At 46.5% G+C, this 7,139-nt stretch overlaps 1 protein-coding gene across 1 annotated transcript in view; it reads left to right on the top strand.

The window, feature by feature from the left end:
* The first annotated feature begins 1,124 nt into the window (after positions 1 to 1,124).
* The window catches only part of FUT10 (fucosyltransferase 10), a 116,099-nt gene continuing 110,084 nt past the window's right edge, over positions 1,125 to 7,139 (top strand). Inside the window, exon 1 of the mRNA XM_058433609.1 lies at positions 1,125 to 1,207. The gene's annotated coding sequence lies outside the window, so the exon portion shown is untranslated. The remainder of the gene's footprint in view (positions 1,208 to 7,139) is intronic.

Genomic DNA, 7,139 nt, shown 5'->3' with positions numbered 1-7,139 from the left:
GACCAGGGGGAGGCAGGCCTGAAACAGCAAATCACTCTCAGGCTTCTGCAGTGCACCCAGCACTGCAGGACACCCAGAGTCAGCGCCTTCCCCGATTTTGAGCCCTAAGTGCCTCATTTGCCTTGCCCTAGACCCAGCCCTCCCAAAGTGCTGAATTAGCTCCTTAGGTTTATTACCTCCTAGACTAGGGCACAATAATTTTATTTGAGCTTTTGGATTTGGAACTCAGTAGCTTGAAGTCAATTAGCTTTCCTTTACCAGTGTCTAGTCCGTTTGGGCTACTATCACAACACACCTTAGTTCGGGTAATGCATAAACAACAGAACTCCACTGCTCCCAGTCTGGATGCTGGGAAGTCCAAGATCAATACACTGGCAGATTCCTCATCTGTTAGCATCTGTGCCTCATACAAGGGACCCTCTATGTGTCCTCACATGGCAGAAGCTCTCTCTGGTCTCTTTCATAATTATAAAGATATAAAGATAATTCACATATGAGGCGGGTGGTCAGTTGAATCCAGATTTTGGAGCCGGGGGGGGATTTTGTAGACAGTCTTGCTCTGTTGCCCAGGCTGGAGTGCAGTGGCTTGATCTCGGTTAACTGCAGCCTTTACCTCCTGGACTCAAGAGATCCTCCCACCTCAGCCTCCCAGTAGGTGGGACTACAGGCACGGGCCACCACACTCGGCTAATTTTTGTATTTTTTGTAGAGACAGGGTCCCGCTATGTTGCTCAGGCTGGTATCCAACTCCTGGGCTCAAGCGATCCGCCCGCCTCGGCCTCCCAAAGTGCTGGGATTACAGGTGTGAGCCGCTGCCACGCCTGGCCTGAATAGGTGACTTTGAATGCGCTCCAGTCCTAGTCCAGTTGGAGAAGCGGAAAGTTTCCCGTGTCTTGAAGAAGAGGGCCCCCGCAGCCTTCCCGAGAACTTTCCATAGGGCCGTGGCCTCAGGCGGACTGCGAACCAGGATCATCAGCAGGGGGCGGCCCAGTGTTCTTAGAACCCGGGTCCCACGAGCTTGTGAACAGGGCACGAGTGAAAACCCGGATCCAGGCTGGCTCCGCCGGAACGCGCCCCGAGCTCGCCCGCGCGGCCGCCTCCGCCGCTCCTGATCGGCTGTCCGGGTCTTCCCGGCGCCCAGGCTGGGGCTCTAAGGGAGAAAGGAAGCGGCGCTGCGGTCCGCGGGGCGAACCCTTCTCCGCGCGAGGTGAGTGCGAGCGGCGCATCTCATCTGGCCTCTGCGGTCGCTTGGTGGGGGTAGGGGCTTGATGCTGAGACACGGAAAGACGCTTTTCTGGTCCCACAGAAACTGGGACACTACCTCCGGGAGTCACAGCCTAAGGAAACTCCCTCTCTGTGCCGAGCAGGGGGTGCGTGTAAGAGACGGAATGGTGTGTGCAAAATAATCCAAGTCTGTTTTGGAGACTTAGTGGCGCATAGGCAGAGCCACTGCCTGAGATTGAAGCCCGATCCACTAGGCGGGAGGCGAGTGCCGGGCTGGAGCCTCCGCTGGAGCCCGCAGGAGGAGCGCGGGGTCCCGGCGCCTCCCCGCCTGCCCGGATCGGCCTCCTCCCCAGGCCCGCGGCCGTCCATTCCGGAACCTAATCTGCCTTTGCGGGGCGCGAATTGCCTTGTTCTCCCCCAGGTCTTCCCAGATAATCACTTGTTGCAGGAATGTTGTGTTGAAGTCGTAGCAGCTGTGACTTTCTAGTTGCAGAGAATACGGTGTATTTAATGGAGAAAATGCCCCAGGAAAGCACCGGCAACCGCAGGCCTGGGTTATCCCATTTGCAAGCCCTGTGTTAGGTATATTGCACCCGATTAGTACCCTCAGAACAGAGCTCATTTTTTGTAAGCTATAGAAATAATCTTGCTGTGATTTTATGACATTTTCTGGGGATCTTTTAATGATTCTTTAAAATAAAGCAAATGTCACACAAAATGACTTTTTCTAACACCACGGCCCCAACAGCCTGCCCCCTGCTCCCTGCTGCAGCTCCCTGCAATAATAGTTGGTTAGAGTGTTTTATGCATGAAATGACTTGGATTGTTAATTTAGTTTGTGGAATGCATCCAGCTCTGGCTGGCCACAGTTTTGAGTAAGGCAAGTTGGCTTTCAGGACTTTATTCCCTTCGTACATCCTTCTTTCCAATGAGACACCCAGGAAACTCACGATCAATCTCGGGCTTGTTAGTAAGGTCACACTACAACTGGGGCAGGGTTTCTCCCTGGTCTACCGTAGTCTCAAATGGAGGCCTTTCTCGCATTGAATAAGCAGCTCAGCTCTTTGAACGCTGAAGTTTCACTGCCTCCAATCTAGCAGCACCGTAGTCTCCGTTTTAAAACTTTGTTCTGAGTAAGGAGAAGCCAGAGGCGATTGGGTAGCCTCAGGTGATCATTCAGGTCTGTTCCAATTTTGAAATTGCTGTAATAACTCTTGCTCGCTTCCTGCTAGATGGCAGTGTGTAACAGTGAATTAAAAACACGATCTCAACTCTTACTATGTTGTTATTGCTTGTCTTCTACAATAAGAAAAAAGTTTTCAAGTTTTATCTTACAAACAATATTTTTGAAAAATTCCAAACTATGGTTAAATTCGGGAAGTAAAAAAATGTAGTTTGGAAAAACAATGTTATTTATATATGTACAAATGTTGTTCAGTAGGCAGACATTTCCAACCCATATTTAAATGCTTTAAACTTTGGAATGTAGGCCGGCCGGGCGTGGTGGCTCATGCCTGTAATCCTAGAACTTTGAGAGACCGAGGCTGGCGGATCACGAGGTTAGGAGTTCGAGACCAGCCTGGCCAATATGGTGAAACCCCGTCTCTACTAAAAATACAAAAATTAGCTGGGCGCATGTGGTGGCGTGTGCGTGTAGTTTCAGCTACTCGGGAGGGTGAGACAGAAGAATCACTTGAACCTGGAAGGAGGAAGTTGCAGTGAGCCAAGATCGCGCCACTGCACTCCAGCCTGGGCAACAGAGCGAGACTCTGTCTCAAAACAAAACAACAACAACAACAAAAAAACAAAAACAAAAAAACCAACTTCGGAATGTAAAGAGTTGATTTCAGGTAGATATTCAATATCTATTTCAATTACCAGCATTCTACAATGAACATTTGTTACAGTGTTTCTGAACATGGGTTTTTGAAAATTTTTTAAAAGTTAAGTTTATCTTAAAATGTCTTTCAGATTTTTTTCTTTGATAATGAAATTGGAGTTTTCAAAAGATTATACAGAATTACCAGCAAGAAAAATGAAGATAAAGTAATCCTAAACTTGTTATATACAATTAAAAAGGCCGGGCGCGGTGGCTCACCCCGTCTCTACTAAAAAAAAAAATACAAAAAATTAGCCGGGCGCAGTGGCGGGCGCCTGTAGTCCCAGCTACTCGGGAGGCCGAGGGAGGAGAATGGCGTGAACCCGGGAGGCGGAGCTTGCAGTGAGCCGAGATCGCGCCACTGCACTCCAGCCTGGGTGACAGAATGAGACTCCGTCTCAAAAAAAAAAAAAAAAAAAATTCCGGAAATCTTACTTTGTGATGACTCAAGTTGTCTGGATTACTGTCTCTTGATTAATCTTTTATGGAGAGTTTTTACTCCTGGATATAATTTATGGGATGAGAGAGCTTAGTTTTGGGATGGAACCTCAGAAGATCCTCAGGGATTTGTCTTTAGTCATGTGAAATATTAGCTACATTTTGTCAGTGTTACTGAACCAGCTCCTCATTCATGATTATATAAATGATAAAAGCAGATCAGGGATTTTATTTGTTTCTTCTAGTCTGCAGTTATTCAATATTTATTAATTTATATTTTTTTCTAGAGATGAGGGATTTTAATTCGGGTATCCTGTAGGGTGGGAAATTGCCACAAAGTAACCTATAAGCCCTACTTGGAGGAAGAATAGTTACTAATAGTTACTAATAAGACCTCATAGGAAAAACAAAGATGAAAAAGAATCCCTGCTCTTGAAGAATTGCCTTAGTTCTTACTGTGACACATAAACTTCATAATCTTGTGCTGCCACCCCACTTTTAATTTTTATTTATTTTTGAGACGGGGTCTAGCTCTGCCACCTAGGCTGGAGTGCAGTGGCACGATCACAGCTCACTGCAGCCTTGACCTCCAGGGCTCAAGGGATCCTCCTGCTCAGCCTCCTGGTAGCTGGGACTACAACTACAGGGGCACACCAGCATGCCCAGCTAACTTTTTTTTTTTGTAGTGATGGGTTCTTGCTGTGTTGCCTAGGCTGGTCTTGAACTCCTGGGCTCAAGTGATCCACCCACCTCGGCATCTCAAAGTGCTGAGATTACAGGCATGAGCCACGACACCAAGCTTTCCATTTTAAAAATCTGTGCTTCTTGCCGGGCGCCATGGCTCACACCTGTAATCCTAGCACTTTGGGAGGCTGAGGCAGGTGTATCACGAGGTCAGGAGGTCAAGACCATTCTGACCAACATCGTGAAACCCTGTCTCTACTAAAAATACAAAATTAGCTGGCGCACACCTGTAATCCCAGCTACTCGGGAGGCCGAGGCAGGAGAATCGCCTGAACCCGGATGGTGGAGATTGTGGTGAGCGCCACTATACTCCAGCCTGGCGACAGAGTGAGACTCCATCTCAAAAAAAAAAAAAAAAAGTAAAAAATCTGTGTTTCTAATTGAGGCATTGTATCACTCTATCTGGCTCTCTGTCTTTCGGATTTGTTTTTAGTTTCTACATCAAATAGATCCACTGAATACTCATTCTTGTGAGGTTGTATTATTAACACTGCATAATTTAAGCACTTTAGTATATGTCTGGAATTTAAGGATTGAGGAATGACATTGCCTTCATTTCTGCAATAGAAGTGCAGAGGTGTTCTGGCTACACCTCTTTCCCCATTAATCACCAGTCTTGATTCACATGACTGCCAGTGTGCCTTTCTCCCTTACTGTTCTCTACTGGTCTCTCCTGAAATTTGTGCTAGTATGAAGAGGATAACTTTCCCACATAGAAATCTACAATCCAAAGCATGCTTTATATAAAAATAAATGCTCAGCAAAACATGAAGTTCACTGAAAATGAGCGAGGAACACATTAACACAAATTTTTGTTTTTGTTTTTGTTTTTGTTTGAGACAGAGTCTTGCTCTGTAGCCCAGGCTGGAGTGCAGTGGCGCGATCTCAGCTCATTGCAAACTCTGCCTCCCGGGTTCATGCCATTCTCCTGCCTCAGCCTCCCCAGTAGCTGGGACTATAGGCAGGCACCACCACACCCAGCTAATTTTTGTATTTTTAGTAGAGACGGCGTTTTGCCATGTTGGCCAGGCTTGTCTCCAACTCCTGGCCTCAGGAAATCCACCCTCCTTGGCCTCCCAAAGTGCTGGGATTACAGGCATGTGCCACTGCATCCCGCCTCACATTGATAAATGGCACTTTACTGTGAATACTTTAAATTTGATAGTTAGATACATTTCTTCTAAAAACTTCCCGTGGTATTACCTCTAGCTTATTAACCCAGTTGACTCCCAATTACCAGAACAGAAATGGGCAAAGGAGTCTTCCCAGAGCTCCCTGTTTTCTAAGCTAACAGTTTTATTTTTGTCTTGAGGTCTTTGGGCAGCCATTTGAAGGATTTTAATCAGAAGAGATATCCAATCAGCACTCTAGGGACATCTCTTTATGGCTGCATGAAGAATGCAAAAGGGTCACCACTGGGAAGAACACCAGTTGTTGGGCCATTTGGAGTAATCAGGCAGAAATGAATGAGGAGTGTTGAGGTGTAGTTGAAAGGAGGTACTTAAAAGTGCCTGAAGAGCTGTCCAAAGGCTTTTAGGCATCTCCTCAGCCTATCACATCTCTTTCCCAGGACAGTCACCATTTAAGGGGCGTTAGGAGATTTATATGTTATCAAGTGAAAACACCTTGGGAGAGTCAAACCTATTTGATACATTGCACTTTAGTGTGAATAGTTTAAATTTGATAATTAGATACATTTCTTCTAAAAACTCTCCGTGGTATTACCTCTAGTTTATTAACCCAGTTGACTCCCCAGTTAGCAGAAATGGGCAAAGCAGTCTTCCCAGAGCTCCCTGCCTTCTGCTCTCCTGCAAGTAGGGAGAGGTAGGAGGAGGAGGGGCACACAAACTACCAGGTTCTTCTTCTTCTTCTTCTTCTTTTTTTTTTTTTTTTGAGACAGTCTCATTCTGTCATCCAGGCTGGAGTAAAGTGGTGCAATCTCAGCTCACTGCATGCTCTGCCTCCCAGGTTCAAGGGATTCTCCTGCCTCAGTCTCCCCAGTAGCTGGGATTACAGGCGCCTGGCACCACACCTGGCTGATTTTTGTATTTTTAGTAGAGATGAGGTTTCACTGTGTTGTCCAGGCTGGTCTCAAACTCCTGACCTTAGGTGATCCACCCACCTTGGCCTCCCACAGTGTTGGGATTACAGGCATGAGCCACCGCACCCAGCCTCGCAAACTACCAGGTTCGGAAAGCTCAGAGTGTCACCTAAGGTTGGTTTCTCATTTTACAGTCAGACGTGCAGGAAAGAAATCATCCCTTGGTTCCATTTCTGAGACTGTTACACCTTCAACTGGCCCTAAGTGGCCAAAATTTGAAGCTGGCACCCTCAAGCTGCTAATTACCTGTAAGATACTCAGTCTCTCTTCTGTCCATCTTAATTCAAAATACAGTTGAAAATTTGGAATTATTTTAGGATGAAAGTGTTGCTGGTTTTGATGGCGTAGCATGTGCAAGAGTATGAGGTAGTCATACTCAGCTCCAAACCCCACTCTGTGCAGCAGATGGCTAACCCTGGTGGTGCACGCCAGCTGTGCAGTGCACTTTAGAAGCTCAGCTCCTAGGGGTAAGAGGATTGGTGAGTGAGAGTTCATTTCAGATGGTACCTGCCATGGTTGTCTGAATATACATATTGTTCTGTCCCAGGAAGGAGTATTCTAGGGCACCCTCTTGCAGGACTCTGAGATTCATCCTGTAGGCAATGACGGAATGAGAGCTTTTGTCTTGGAGTCTCATAATTTAAGTGCTTCAGTATGTGTCTGGAATTTAAGAATGGCATCGCCTTCAGTTCTGTAATAGAAATGTGCTCTGGCCACACCTTGATTAATCACTAGTCTTTTTTTTTTTTTTTT

This window comes from Hylobates moloch, unplaced genomic scaffold (assembly GCF_009828535.3).
Source record: "Hylobates moloch isolate HMO894 unplaced genomic scaffold, HMol_V3 SCAFFOLD_22, whole genome shotgun sequence".
NCBI classification, from domain to species: domain Eukaryota; kingdom Metazoa; phylum Chordata; class Mammalia; order Primates; family Hylobatidae; genus Hylobates; species Hylobates moloch.
This window is presented reverse-complemented; position numbering and strand designations above follow the sequence as displayed.